Source organism: Pseudonaja textilis, chromosome 1 (assembly GCF_049901715.1).
Source record: "Pseudonaja textilis isolate UNSWEBS1 chromosome 1, rPseTex1.2, whole genome shotgun sequence".
In the NCBI taxonomy this organism is placed as follows: domain Eukaryota; kingdom Metazoa; phylum Chordata; class Lepidosauria; order Squamata; family Elapidae; genus Pseudonaja; species Pseudonaja textilis.
Genome location: NC_141990.1, coordinates 64,169,567 through 64,182,969, shown reverse-complemented (window position 1 = coordinate 64,182,969; position 13,403 = coordinate 64,169,567). Strand labels below are relative to the sequence as shown.

At 39.3% G+C, this 13,403-nt stretch overlaps 1 long non-coding RNA gene across 1 annotated transcript in view; it reads left to right on the top strand.

The window, feature by feature from the left end:
- The window catches only part of LOC148127646 (uncharacterized), a 45,830-nt gene extending 37,007 nt beyond the window's left edge, over positions 1–8,823 (top strand). The window contains exons 3-4 of the long non-coding RNA XR_015740990.1: positions 5,144–5,191; positions 8,665–8,823. This is a non-coding gene — a long non-coding RNA (uncharacterized LOC148127646). The remainder of the gene's footprint in view (positions 1–5,143; positions 5,192–8,664) is intronic.
- Positions 8,824–13,403: the final 4,580 nt, after the last annotated feature.

Below are 13,403 nucleotides of genomic sequence, written 5' to 3'. Positions count from 1 at the left end.
AAAGAATCTTTGTATGGATGCTTTGTAGAGTTATCTATCTGCCTTTATACATTCAATCAGTGATATAAAGGACAGAATAAAGAAAATCTCCTTAAAACAGAAATTGTATGTATTTTGGTGAAATCTGAAAGAGTACAGTATTTCATATTTGCTTGAAAAATGTTTGATTCAAGGTCTTTCCCATTGCTACCTTATGCTCATCTACTATTGTCATCCACTCCTTGTCACATTACAGACGATAGCAACAACAGTACACGAAAGCAGGCATTTAAAACAATTTTTGTTCATAATAATTCTCTGGTTTGCATGCTTATCTTTCAGCTGTTTTTCATTCTTCTTGCTACGGTCTTTACTGTGATATATAACATATTCGTCATAATGATTTTCCTCTATCCCCAAACAGGCTCATTCAAAAATCTATACCTTTTCATGTAGAACATGAAGGAGAAACCATCCCTGAAATTCTCTTTAGTTCTGCCAAAGAAGAGTAAAAAAAAATCCTGAGCACTTACCTTCCTGGAAACCTATAGATTTCTTGATTTAGGCCAATTGACATCAAACACTAGGCAGTGACATCCTTTTGATGCAACCCCTGAAATTAGTGATGTACAGCATCCCCGGGACAGAGAATTAGCAACAGTAATGCATTTGTCTGCTGTCTCCCTCCCAACTTCTTCTAGAAATAAATACACTACTGTGTGTTCTCTGAATTATGTTCTCTAACATTCTTCCACATCATCCTTAGGACCCATAGAAAGTTTCATGTTTGAAAAAGACATGCACTTCACAGGGGTGGGCTTCAAAAATTTTAGCAACAGGTTCTCTGCCTGGTTGTTGGGTGAGCGTGGCCATGGTTGACCTGGCCTAGTCGGCCTCCTGCACCATAGTGGGGGAGTCATTTTTGCCCTCCCCAGGCTCTGTAGGTTTTTCTCAAGCCTCTGGGAGGGTGAAAATGCCCTCCCCGGGGTCCAGAGGTTCTCTGGAGTCTGGAAACGAGCCCATTTCTGGCCTTCCTGAACGTCCAGGGGGCCTGTTTTTCATTCTCCCTGAGCCTCCATGCGCGTCCTGCACTTACCTGCATCCAAAACGGGTTGTTTGGGGATTCCTGGGAAGGAAGGGGTGGGCAGGGCCAGCCAGGAATGGGATTTGGGGGTTCTCTGAACTGCACAGAATCTTAACTGGGGGGCTCTCCTGAACCCCTGTGAACCCCCAGAAGCCCATCCCTGGCACTTCATCTTTAAACACAAAAGTGATTATGCAGTCCTGGTCTGGAAATCAGGAGTCAATGGAGCCACTGGAAGTTTGAATAACTGTGGGTGTTATTTTATGACATTGATCAGAGTTTTCTATCTGGTTTTGGCAGCATTTGTCTTCCAAGCCAGAGGACACTTTGTAGCACAGGGCTCACCTTAGAACCTAGAGATATTCCAATGGTGTGCAAAACAGCTATGTGCACTTTTGCATAAAGAATTCCTCTGGCGACAGCTGTCCGATAGAATTACCTCTTCTCTGTGATATTTGCAATCCCATAGGTTTCAGACCTATTCTCAAGTCATATTTTTATGTTGGCTTTCCCAGCCATTGTGGTCTGTCAATATTTTCCCTTGTTTGTTTTCCCACTTTCCCCCACCAATGGATTGTTCTTGTTCATTTTTGCTCTGTTGTTATCCTGCTCTTATCCTTTAAATAATTCACTGCAACTAAAACTGTATACCGGGTGCACAAGCAAAACCCTCCAGGAGGGGCTGGTTGGCAACCCTACTTGTGTCAGTCTTTTTCAGAGTCTCTTTCATCCTGTATAGTGATCCATATGGATGATCTGCTTGTTGTTGAGGAGTAGACAATTAAGATTCCCTTTTGCCATTCAAATCTAGCTGGTCTTTAGGTGGTACCCAGATGGAATCCAAGAACAGGAAATCTAAATTTTCTGGCTCTGACAAAAAATAGCTCTGTCATTGTTTACACTCATGAGTTATCCTTGTCTAAACATGGGATTGCTTATTTGAAATAAAAGAAGTGTTTCTTCTGTTTTCTCTTCATCATTTAGCACTCTGAAGGAAAAAAATAAAGTCAAAGCAGTAGCATCTTGTGTACCTTGGATCATAGGAATGTATATTACTACAATAGTCCAAACTCCTCTTCTATCTGCACTAAGCACATTATTCTAAATGAAGTTTCTTACATCTCTAGAAAACACTGAGCAAGCAGATCTATGAGCTCAATGATGATGCAGAACTGATTGCTCACCCGGCTTTAATTCATCTGAGAGAGCCAATTCACAGCTTTCGAAGAGGAAAAAAACCCCGAGGTTCTTTTATATACTTCCCTTAGTGACGCATAACATGTTTTGGCATATGGATGCCTTTGGATTAATTCTTGTAAAATATTCCATTTTTTAATTTGTGCTTCCTTGGATGTCACTCTGGCAATCCTCTCTGGCTGTGTCAAGAGGCAAAATTTAATAGCTAACAGCTGCAGATCCAAGCTGACTCAGTAGAGAAGAAAGAACAGAAAAGAAAGCAATGAATATGAGAGAAGCTTTTGTTTCCCCATAGCACAATGCCTCAAACAGTAAATAGACTTTAGCCAGAACAATAATTACTTTCCAGCATTGATAGAGCAAAGTGAAATGATCATAAAAGGTACACAAAGAATGCAAAGAAACATTGCAGTTGTTCTTCTCCATGTGGTCATAAGAGATGAGGCTGTTCCTCTTACCTGGAATGGGACAACTTGCCCCAGTCAATTTGCTGTGGCCAACTTTCCTCGGCCAACTCACCATAGCACACTCATTGTGGGACAACTTGCTGCAGGACAATTTAACAATGCAATTTAATTATTTAAAACAAATAAAAATATTTTAATTGTTGCCATTCACATTTCATTCTGTCTTTCCTTTTGCATCCTTTCTTTAATGATGCTATTCCACCATTTTTTTCATATTAGTGTAACTCTTCTCCTGCAGTGAGTTATCCCACCATGAGTTGGCTGTGGTGAGTTGGCTGCGATGAATTGTCATAGACAATTACCCTCATTTTTGCTTTCATTTCTGTCCTAACCTTACATCAGCTTTGTTTTCAAACTCTTAAAGAGATTTGAAGAGAGACTGGTATCCCAAGATATTGTCAAAAGAATAATTTGGGGTTCCAACTTGAGCTTGGGCTGCGCAAGAATAAACAAAAGTGAGATCCAGACAGCTGTGAGAAAGAAGAAATATTTATTTCTAAAAGCAAAACAGTTTGCCTGCAGAGAAATGGGGATAGCAGCAGATTTTTATAGGGGAAGCTTGTCCAGTGTGAAGTGTCTACATGCCGATTCTAGGGTTGCACTTGAGGGATGTGTGTGTGTAGCTATGTTTATTCTTGTGAACATGCACTTTCTCTGGGAGACCTAATTTAATTAATTCTGTTTGTGTTTATGACAACATTTGGAGGAAGGGTCTTCATTAGTAATGACAGTAACATTAACAGAATAACAGAGATGGAAGGGATCTTGGAGATCTTCTAGTTCAAATAGGAACCCTATACCATTTCAGGTAAATGGTTGTCCAATGTCTTTTTAAAAACCTCCAGTGTAACTTCTGGAAACAAATCGTTCAATCATTTAGCCAGTGAGAAGGTATGTGGCAATCAACACCTGTGCCATATACATGGATGAAATCTGTCTATATACTGACCTTTGTATATGATCCTTTCTTAGGCTTATGATTAATTGTTCTGTCAGGAAATTTCTCCTTAGTTCTAGGTTGCTTCTCTCCTTGATTAATTTCTATCCATTTTTACAGTCCCCTCACATTCTGGACATAAATTGTTTTAACTCCTATCCTCAAAGCGACACTATAGAGCACTGCACACCAGAACAACTAGACACAAGGACATTTTTCCCCAAACACCATCACTCTGCTAAACAAATAATCTCCTCAACACTGACCAACTATTTACATAGTCTGCACTACTATTACTATTAACCTTCTTATCACTTCCTATCACTTCCTATCACCCATCCCCTCCCACTTGTGACTGTATGACTGTAACTTTGTCACTTGTATCCTTATTATTTATATTGACTGTTTCCTAGTATGATTTGATTGCTTATTGTACCCTATGACTATTATTAAGTGTTGCACCTTATGATTCTTGACTCTTGACGAATGTATCTTTCCTTTTATGTACACTGAGAGCATTTGCACCAAGACAAATTCCTTGTGTGTCCAATCATATTTGGCCAACAAAGAATTCTATTCTATTCTATTTTTTCTTGTCCTGCCTTCAGGTGTTTTGGAGAATAGGTTGTCCCCCTCTTCTTTGTGGCAGACCCTTAGATATTGAAACACTGCTGTCCTGTCACCCTTAGTCCCTCTTTTCATTAAACTAGATATGCTTAATTCCTTCCCCAATTATCCTTCTTCACGTTGATTTGTTTTGCTTTGCTTTTGTTTTCATCATTGATTGTAGCTCACATTTAGAAAATTCCACAGTGCTTTAGAGCAGTTATAATTCGATGATATTGTGTATTGGGGGGATGGGAGTGGGGATTGGATGGGAAACAATGATGGGGAAATTAAAAGTTAAGGAAAAGAAGAACAAGTTGCTCAGGGAAAACAAGTGTCTGGTTCAGATCATATATGATATAATTCACATTGAAGTTCTTTTTCTTTTTTTCCTTCATGCCTTATCACTGTGTCAAAAGAAAAGTCAGTCTTTTCGTTCTTATTTTTTTCACAGTGACTTGCAGACAACATAATTAAAATATAGCAAGTGTCTACTACTTATGAACAGCTAGTGACAATGCTTGAAATGGAGAATTTTATCTCCTCTACACTTAAGGGGTTGTTCTGCTTTCAATCTCTCTCTCTCTCTCTCTCTCTCTCTCTCTCTCCACACACACACACACACACACACACACACACACACACACACACACAGAAGGTGGAAGCAAAAGATCTTTTAAAAGTTGCAGAATTCCCCAAAGCCCTTTATGCTTGAAGGTGTGAAGCAGTTTGCTGTCCACACTTTCTTCCTTCCCACACGAGGTGTTACCACCACCAAATTATAGCAAGTTATGCAATCTTTGACATTTCTGCAAAGATGTCTCTCACAAAATCCAGAATCTCATTTTTCTTTCTCCTTTGCCTTCACACCAGAAGACGATGCTAAAAAAACACAAACAAGATCTATGGAGAGACCACAGAGTAAGTAAAAAAAATGTTATTCAATTACTCATTTAAACATAATCATTTAATTGTCTGTATCACTGAGCATTTTTCCAAATTCTTAGCTGAAGCACTTCAACTCCTGACATCCTACAACTGAAGCTAATTTTTATTTATAACTCCTTAAGCTCTTTTCCTAGTATCTTTTCTTGTTGCAGAAATCTTAAAAGACACTCCTGAAGTGGAAATCATCAAAGGCAATGAACAATCAATTGTTTGCCTTACAACATGCAGCAATAGCATCATTTCTTCCACAGATCGAAGGTAGAAAGCCAAAGGGAAGTTGATTTTCTCTGCTTAGATTATATGAATTCATCATGGGGGTTTCCACAGGGCTGCCTCACCTCATTCCTGAATTTAGGAGGGCACACTGGAATTGTGCTCCCTAACCATATCTCAATGTACATGCTAGTTCTGCTCCTTTTAGCTCAGATGTTGCCGAACGACTATTGCCAAGAGTCCTAGTCAGCATGGCCAATGAGGAAGAATGTAGGAGTTGTCATTAAGCACCACCTAGAGGTTAACAACTTCTCCTTCCGGGGCTACTTTGTGCCTGAAATATATTTATGTTTGAACTCTTTACCTCCTATTTGAACTTCATGCACCATCTTCATTGCTTTTTCTCTACCTGGTACTAAAAAAATTTGATTGATAGGGATTAGCCCTGTTAGTAAAATAAAATGGCAATACGTACATTTAAGAATTGTCTTAAAAGTTGCTGCTGTTTTATTTATATTTCTTGGCCACCTTATCTATATATATAGCACAATGGAATGCTGTAACTCTAAGAGCAGAAGGGTAGGCATTGGAATCTAAAAAGGGTCATTGGGAGGTGATGGGCCTGTGAATTACTTCTCTTTATTACAGGTCACCAAGACAATGCATGAGAATTGAGAATAGAATAGAATACTTTATTGGCCAAGTGTGATTGGACACACAAGGAATTTGTCTTGGTAAAAATAGCACAGACTTTCACTGGTTTGTGGCTCTGTATTATGAATCAGAAAAAGATGCAGCATGGAATGCCAATCATGGAAGATCCAAAGTTGGAAGGCTTCCCTGAAGAGCCCAGCCCTAAGGGTAAAGATATTGAGAGATCCAATCCAAAGTTTCAAATGGTAGAAACAGAGATAGAGTGGAGCCAAATGAGAGCTGAGGAGCTAAGAGCCTTCAACAAAGCTGGGATTTTGAGGGAATAAAGACTGAAGTTGATGGTGGTTTATTCTCTCAATTTACTGTTTGGCTTCCAAAAGTTTTGTTACCAGGCTAGGTAACATCATTAACAGTACTTCAGTTGAAGTATCTTGTTTTAGTTCTCTGCTTTTATATGGTCTTGTGTGGTTTACATGTTGGGTTGGCCATGTGATTGACAGATCACATGATGCAAGGATCAACAAGGGGGGAGTCATGCTGGTTGGAGGTCATGTGAGGACCAGGTGATCACCCTGGTTGGGGAGGTCACATGAGGCCATGTGATATATTGGTCATGGCATGCAAAAGTCACCTGGAGGAGAGGTCACCTGGCTGGAGGTTATGTGAGGTGGTAGAATAAAGACCCTTGTTTTTACCAATTTGGCAGAGACACTTTTCTTTAAGGGGGTCCTAATAAGTATCTTGTCTTTACAACTGGACTTAGATTGTCAAATAATTGAATGCAGTTCAGAGGCCATCCTATTCTGGCATATTTTTGTCTTTCTATTGTATTATATTTGTCTTTTGTAATCTTACATAATCACTACAAGAGGAACAAAAAAAAGAATAAACAACACCTAGATAAAAGGTCCCCCAAAGTGTTCCTTTTTTGGGTACTTTGCCATATTGCTGCACCAAAGTACTTATGAGAAAAAGATGTGTGCAGATGTTGGTGAGGGAGAGTCAGTGAGGTTCATGAGTTCTGGTTTCTAAGAATCTAAAGGTTTAGGTGCTAATTGAGGCTAATAAGTTGGCATAGACTAAGCTGAGGATTTACTCCATTTCTAAGAATTTGCTGCACTTCTGCTTAGATAGTAAGCAGAGTTGGAGCGCTTTTGGCTCTGCATTGTAGTAATCCAGAAGCAAGTCCATTTTAAGGTCAATCTGCCAAGGGCAAATTATATAAATATTGTTGACAAGAGGAATGAAGTGTAAATTAGGATTATTAAGAAATACTGGCAATAAAGACATCATGCCCTGCATGAGAGAGAAACATCTCAATATTAATAGCATCAGATGTTCAAGGACACTTCTGTTTATACTCAAGTCTCCATGAAAACATAATAGTAGCTATGAGAACATAATCCAAAATCCACAGAAGCAATAACTTTATCAGGCTAATCATAGATTTATAAGCTTTCATTGGCCAAGAACTCTCCAATAAAGAAAGCTGATTCAATTCCAGGAGGGGTGAAGATGGGAAAATGACTGTTACTTGAGCCAGGCAATTTTCATAGACATCATTCTGAAAAAAGAATATCCAGAGATAAAAGTGAATAGATAATTAGATAATTGATACTGGGCTGTTCCACATTTTTGGGAAGAGGACATTGATAAGTATGAGATCTATAAAGATATTAAATGAGTAGAATAGGTTGCCTGTCCATCTTGGTTACAAAAACCCACTTGTTTTACATTGTGCTTACTTGTGTTTATGTAACAAAGAAATTAATACATACAAGAGTTTTTTTTTCCATCCAGCTTGTTGCAAGGTCTGATACTAATCAGGACTGAGAGTGAGATACTGGCTCAAGCTCACTCACCAGGCTTCTATGCCAAAAGGAGGACTAAAATCTTGGTCTTCCCATTCCAATTGTACCACATTAACCTTTATACTATACCAGCATTCATAGAAGAATCAGTATTTGTTTGCTGTTGGAATGATATCTTACTTCTCCAAACTCCAAACCCACACTTATATGGAGGCTTCCCTTTCACTTCCCTTCACCCTCATTCTTTAGCCTAGTAACTGGCCCAGTCAATAACAATAGTGTTTAGACTTATATACAGCTTCACAGTGCTTTACAGCCTTCTCTAAGTGGTTTACAGAGTCAGGATATTGTCCCCAACAATCTGGGTCCTCGTTTTACTGACTTTGGAAGGAGGGAAGTCTGAATCAACCTTGAGCCTAGGGGATTCGAACTGCCAAATTGCATGCAGCCAACAGTCAGCAGAAGTAGCCTGTCTTACTACAATCTAACCACTGCACCACCGTGGCTCTTCTGCAATGAGTCCACAATGATGTGTACTTAACCTTGACAATGATGTGTACTTGAACTTGACAGCTTAACCACTATATTAGATAGGCCAACCTTAATACAATGGATATTTCAATAATCCTATGCATGAAGCTATTTGTCCATCCAGCATTGGAAGTTTTATTTTCCTACAATAACTGAGATTTCCAACTTGTAACTGGGCTTTTGGTATGGTCTTCCCTGAACAAGGTATTTAAAAAATATGTTGTTGTTTTTTTCCAGAGGGATATAGTCTTCAGCCTCATTTTGGATCCCAATATTGCCTGGATCAAGATGGAACCAGAAAAATGGGATCTAAATCAAGTCTGAATGAGCCAGTTAAGAAATGCCTATTTCAAATTATGCTGAAGGATCTCACCTGTCATTTGTCTAAGTCATAAAAGCTACAGGGAGAAGCTGAAACCATGTAAAATTGCATGGATAACTGAGTGGATGTGGAAAAGTCATCATTTTTTATATAGTTTTCTGGCCTAATGAAATTTAACTGGCCAGATGATTGTTTTAAAATATGAAAATGAAGACTATAATTCAACTCTTGGTTATTCATATGCATCTCCCCTCTAACCTTTGCATAAAAACTGTAGAACTGCACTCAAAGTATGTGGAGCATTTTGCCTATAAATGTCCTTTATAAATGATTAATTGTGGCAGAAACAGAAAGAACCAAGGGTAGAGCTGCTGGGGGAAAGTAGTCTGTTTGCAAAGCTTCTGATCTTGCTTGTAATGATTATAGCTAATGATTGTGTTTCTTAGAGCAAAGACTTATTTAATGATTGCTGACTCACTATCTATAATTGTTATTAATTAAGATACATAATAAAGTATGTGAACAGTTCAATTTCCTTGGTTTGAAGCTGTGTTGTAATCAAAAATGGCAAATTGGTTTGTTGGGGGCAAAGAGTTAAATTGATATAAAAATCTTTTCTGGCTTCTTTTCTACGGTTAGTTAATTAGCATAATCCTAATCCATCTAGTAGTTACCCAGCAGCTATAATATTAATATAACAAGAAAAGCAATAAAATGCATTAATAAGCAGCCCAGAGAAAGATGCTATAAAAATATAAGGGCCATAATCAAAGTCTAAATTGTGTATTTGATAAGGGGGAAAAAACCCTGTATAAATGCTAGCAAGAAGACTTTAAAAAAATCAGTGTTAACAATTTTGCACAAGGGCTTTCTGGCTGCATATTTGCTATTTATTTATTAATGTATCAAAATATCATACTTTTCCTTTAGGAGATCCTCCTGTTCTTCCTAATTGTACTATAATAACCCAGTGAGATAGGATGGGTGTCTGGCTCAAGGAAGGCTGGCTTGATAGCACTCTATAAGCTTCTAGTGCAAAGAGTAGAGTTGAACCCAGATTCCCCAAAGTACCAATATAAAATATTAATCACTATCCAAAACTGACTGTTACGGTTAATGTGTCTCTTTCTCTCTCTCTCTGTGTGTGTCTCTCTGTCTTTTATTGAAGAAAATCATTTTATAAAATTAAAAGCTACCCAAAAAATTAAAAAAGAAAAAGAAATAGAAAGGGAAACAGAAATGATAGAAAAATAGAAGAAAAAGTTAAGAGTAGAGATCAAGAAAAGAGAAAGAAAAAAACAATATTTAAAGAGTCTTCCAATCTTTGTAGCAGTTGCAAATATAATTAATATTGTTTTGTCCCTGTATATTATACAATGTAACGTACTTCTTCCCAAATACAGCCCATTTTAATCAGCAAATCCAGGTAACACCAGTTCATTTTGAGCAAAAACTCCATAAACGTTTCAAAAAGTTGTTTTTTTTTTATAAAAGTATGTGTCAAGTTTAATGGTAAATCTAGTTGTGCTGACAACACAACTTTTCATTTTTGCTCAATCTTAATTAGTTGTGTTTTAATTATATTGAATATATGTGAACCTCTGGAATTGACAGAATCAGACACTCTATCAACTTCCCTAATAAAGAAATAAATGAGAAGGTTCTCTTCTCCCATATAACAACTCATTTCATTTCATTTGATGAGGGTGGCCCTAAAGGAGGACCTCTGAAAATCATCAAAATGGCTAGGCAACCATGATATTGGATGTTCAGGGCTTTAATGACAAATTTCAACATTTTGAAACAAATTGTAGCCCCTGAGGTATCTTCAGCACGTTGGTCAATTCTACTTAGTAGCCTTGCGGTGCTATTGTGAGGTGCAAACAATCAGAATCATTCATAATGTTCATGGGAGATTTATTCAAGCTTATACAAAGAATCTAGTCAACTAAAGTTCTTCTAAATTGGCACCAGATAAGGATCAATGGAGTTCAGGAGGGGTTGGACTTGGAGCATTTCTGGGAATGCAAGGACTCTACACTGATGACACATTAAATTCTGCCTCCTCTGCTCTACCTGCTGTTCTCCTACAATTATTTGAATAATAATTGGCATTGCAGAATGAAATTTCACACATGCAGCATGCTGTTTCTGCAAGCTACTGGACTGCCTTTCTCACAGAATTGTAAGTTTATTTGTTCTGTTGTGTACCCAATCCATTTTGCATGTCTTAATGGGATGCCAGCTTACTTTGTAATTTTATTTTATTCTATTTTGTATTTTACTTGTATGTCAAACATGTACAAGATAACAAGTATTGGTTGTTCTGACCTAGGCTTCCTTAGAAGGCATAGAACACAATCTTAATCCCGGCAAAACCTCTTTTATTTCCACAGCTGTGAATTACGTTCACTCACACCCGGCCAGGTTTCACAAACAGTCTTTCAGGGGCATGTTTAAAGATCCATCTTATCACACTTGGAATGCGGCCAGAGAACTAATTGCCAGACACAGTGCAAGGTCAAACTTGACACAGAGTCAAACAGGATTTTTCAAAGCTTGAACTGACCAAATGAACTAATTGTTTCCTGCAAAAGCTCATGTCCCGTTTGCTCCTCTTTTATGTCCTATGGGAGGTGCCAATCATCTCTGAGTTGTGGCTTTTGAGTCAACCCTGCTTACTCAATTGTTCTTGTCTTCTGTTAACGCTGCACATGCATAGGCTGGGAACTGGTTCCATAAGCTCTGCCACATCACTGCTGACTGCCAGCCTGCCCAGACCCTATCTCTGCCTCTGATGCAGCACCCTCCTCCAGATCTTCCGCAGCCTCCAGACTGGGCCTAGGTTCCTCCCCAAACTCCTCACTACTGTCCTATTCTGCTGCCAGCTCCATCAGCTGCTGACAGGCCCCAACATAGGTATCAATATAAACATGAATAAAGGAACTAAATACAAATAAATGGGGACAATAAGATACGGACAGTCGGCATGCTGGCGCGCTTATGCACACTCCCTTATAATGCTATTATTTTGATAATAACTTCACGGCAAAAGTAAAGTGTTTTTGGTATGTAGAAATATTCACTGGATAGGTTAGTTTTAATGAGTGTACATTGTGAATTTCATTGACTTTTTTTTAAAAAAAGTGGTCTTAAATATTCATAGAACAGCTTTTTCTTTAATGCTTTCTGACCCAACCTAGTGATGTTCTGTAGCTATTAATGGACTAAATTAGCCTTCTCATGTTTCTGGGCTGAGGCTCATTCCTAGAGACCCATATAAATAGTTTATACAGGTAGCCCTTGAGTTACAACTAGAATTGAGCCCAAAATTTCTGTTGTTAAGTGAGACATTTGTTAAGTGAGTTTTGTCCCATTTTACAATCTTTATGTGATGATCTAGAGCAGGGGTCACCAACCTTTTGGATCTCAGGGACCACCAAATTCATACTTTTAAATCCCGAGGACCACTAATATGATTTTTTTTTAAAAAGCTAATATATTTAATATAATTTTTTATGTTAATGTTACACACACACACACACACACACACACACACACACATAGTATTCAGCTTTGTTCGGGTATTTTCCCACGTCATTGTAGTTGTGCTTTTAAAGTTGTAGTAACGTTTCGGCAGAAGCCTGATGATGGCAGATGAGATTCTGCCGAAACATTGCTACAACTTTAAACATACATATACACACACACATACATACATATATCATACACAAACACACACACACTTACTTATTTAATTATAACAAAAATGTAAATGCTTAATGATAACAAAATAAAATGTTCTGGGCTGGAAGCCTTCCCCCACCTGGCACCTTCCAAAGAGACAGAAGAGCAGGCGGTGTGTGTGTGTGTGTGTGTGTGTGTGTGTGTGTGTGAGCTGAGGGGCCTCGGGGCAACTGCTGCTGGGAGAAGCAGAGGGAGAAAGGGGGCTTTGCTCTCCTTGGGGGGCAGCACCCCTTGGCTGCCACTCCAGGGGCTTCTCAGCAGGCATCTGCCTGCAGAAGGACTGCAGCTCTTGGTGGTTAATTGGGGGAGGGGAGGGGGAGACAGTGGGAGCTCCTTTCAGATCCTGGGTGGAGGATTGAGAGGCTCAGATCTGCAGCTGAGGAAAATCTGGGGAGGGCTCTTCCAGCCTCACCTGGCGATAGGCAAGGAAAGGTGTCCCTGGGGGCACTTCACTCGCTTTAGCACTTCGCTGCCAAACCCAGCCACAGCCAGTGATTATTTCGGGGTGGAGGGGAGAGAGAAAGCATCTCTCGCATTACCAGGGAAGGAAAGGAGACGAAACAAAGCTCATTCTTTCACTGAGACCTACAAAACGGCAATCTACCATGTTCCAGGGGTTATTCAAAATCATCAAATGCTCTACTTGCAGTTCTCGCACCTCCCGGCTCAGGTCCCTGAGATGCAGGGCTCCCACACATGGCGGCGGTGGCGGCAACAACAGTCCCTTCCCCCAGTGCCCATCGTCAGCTCTCCCCATTAGTTTTCTAGCCTTGAATTGTTCCCGGCTCTCTCTCTTTCCTCCCCCCTACCCACATGCAGGCAGGAAAGGGAGACGGAGCCTTGCACAGCTCTCCCCTTTTCCAGCGCTTGCTACCTCTCCCAACATCGAAGCCTCGGAAATGCAGGC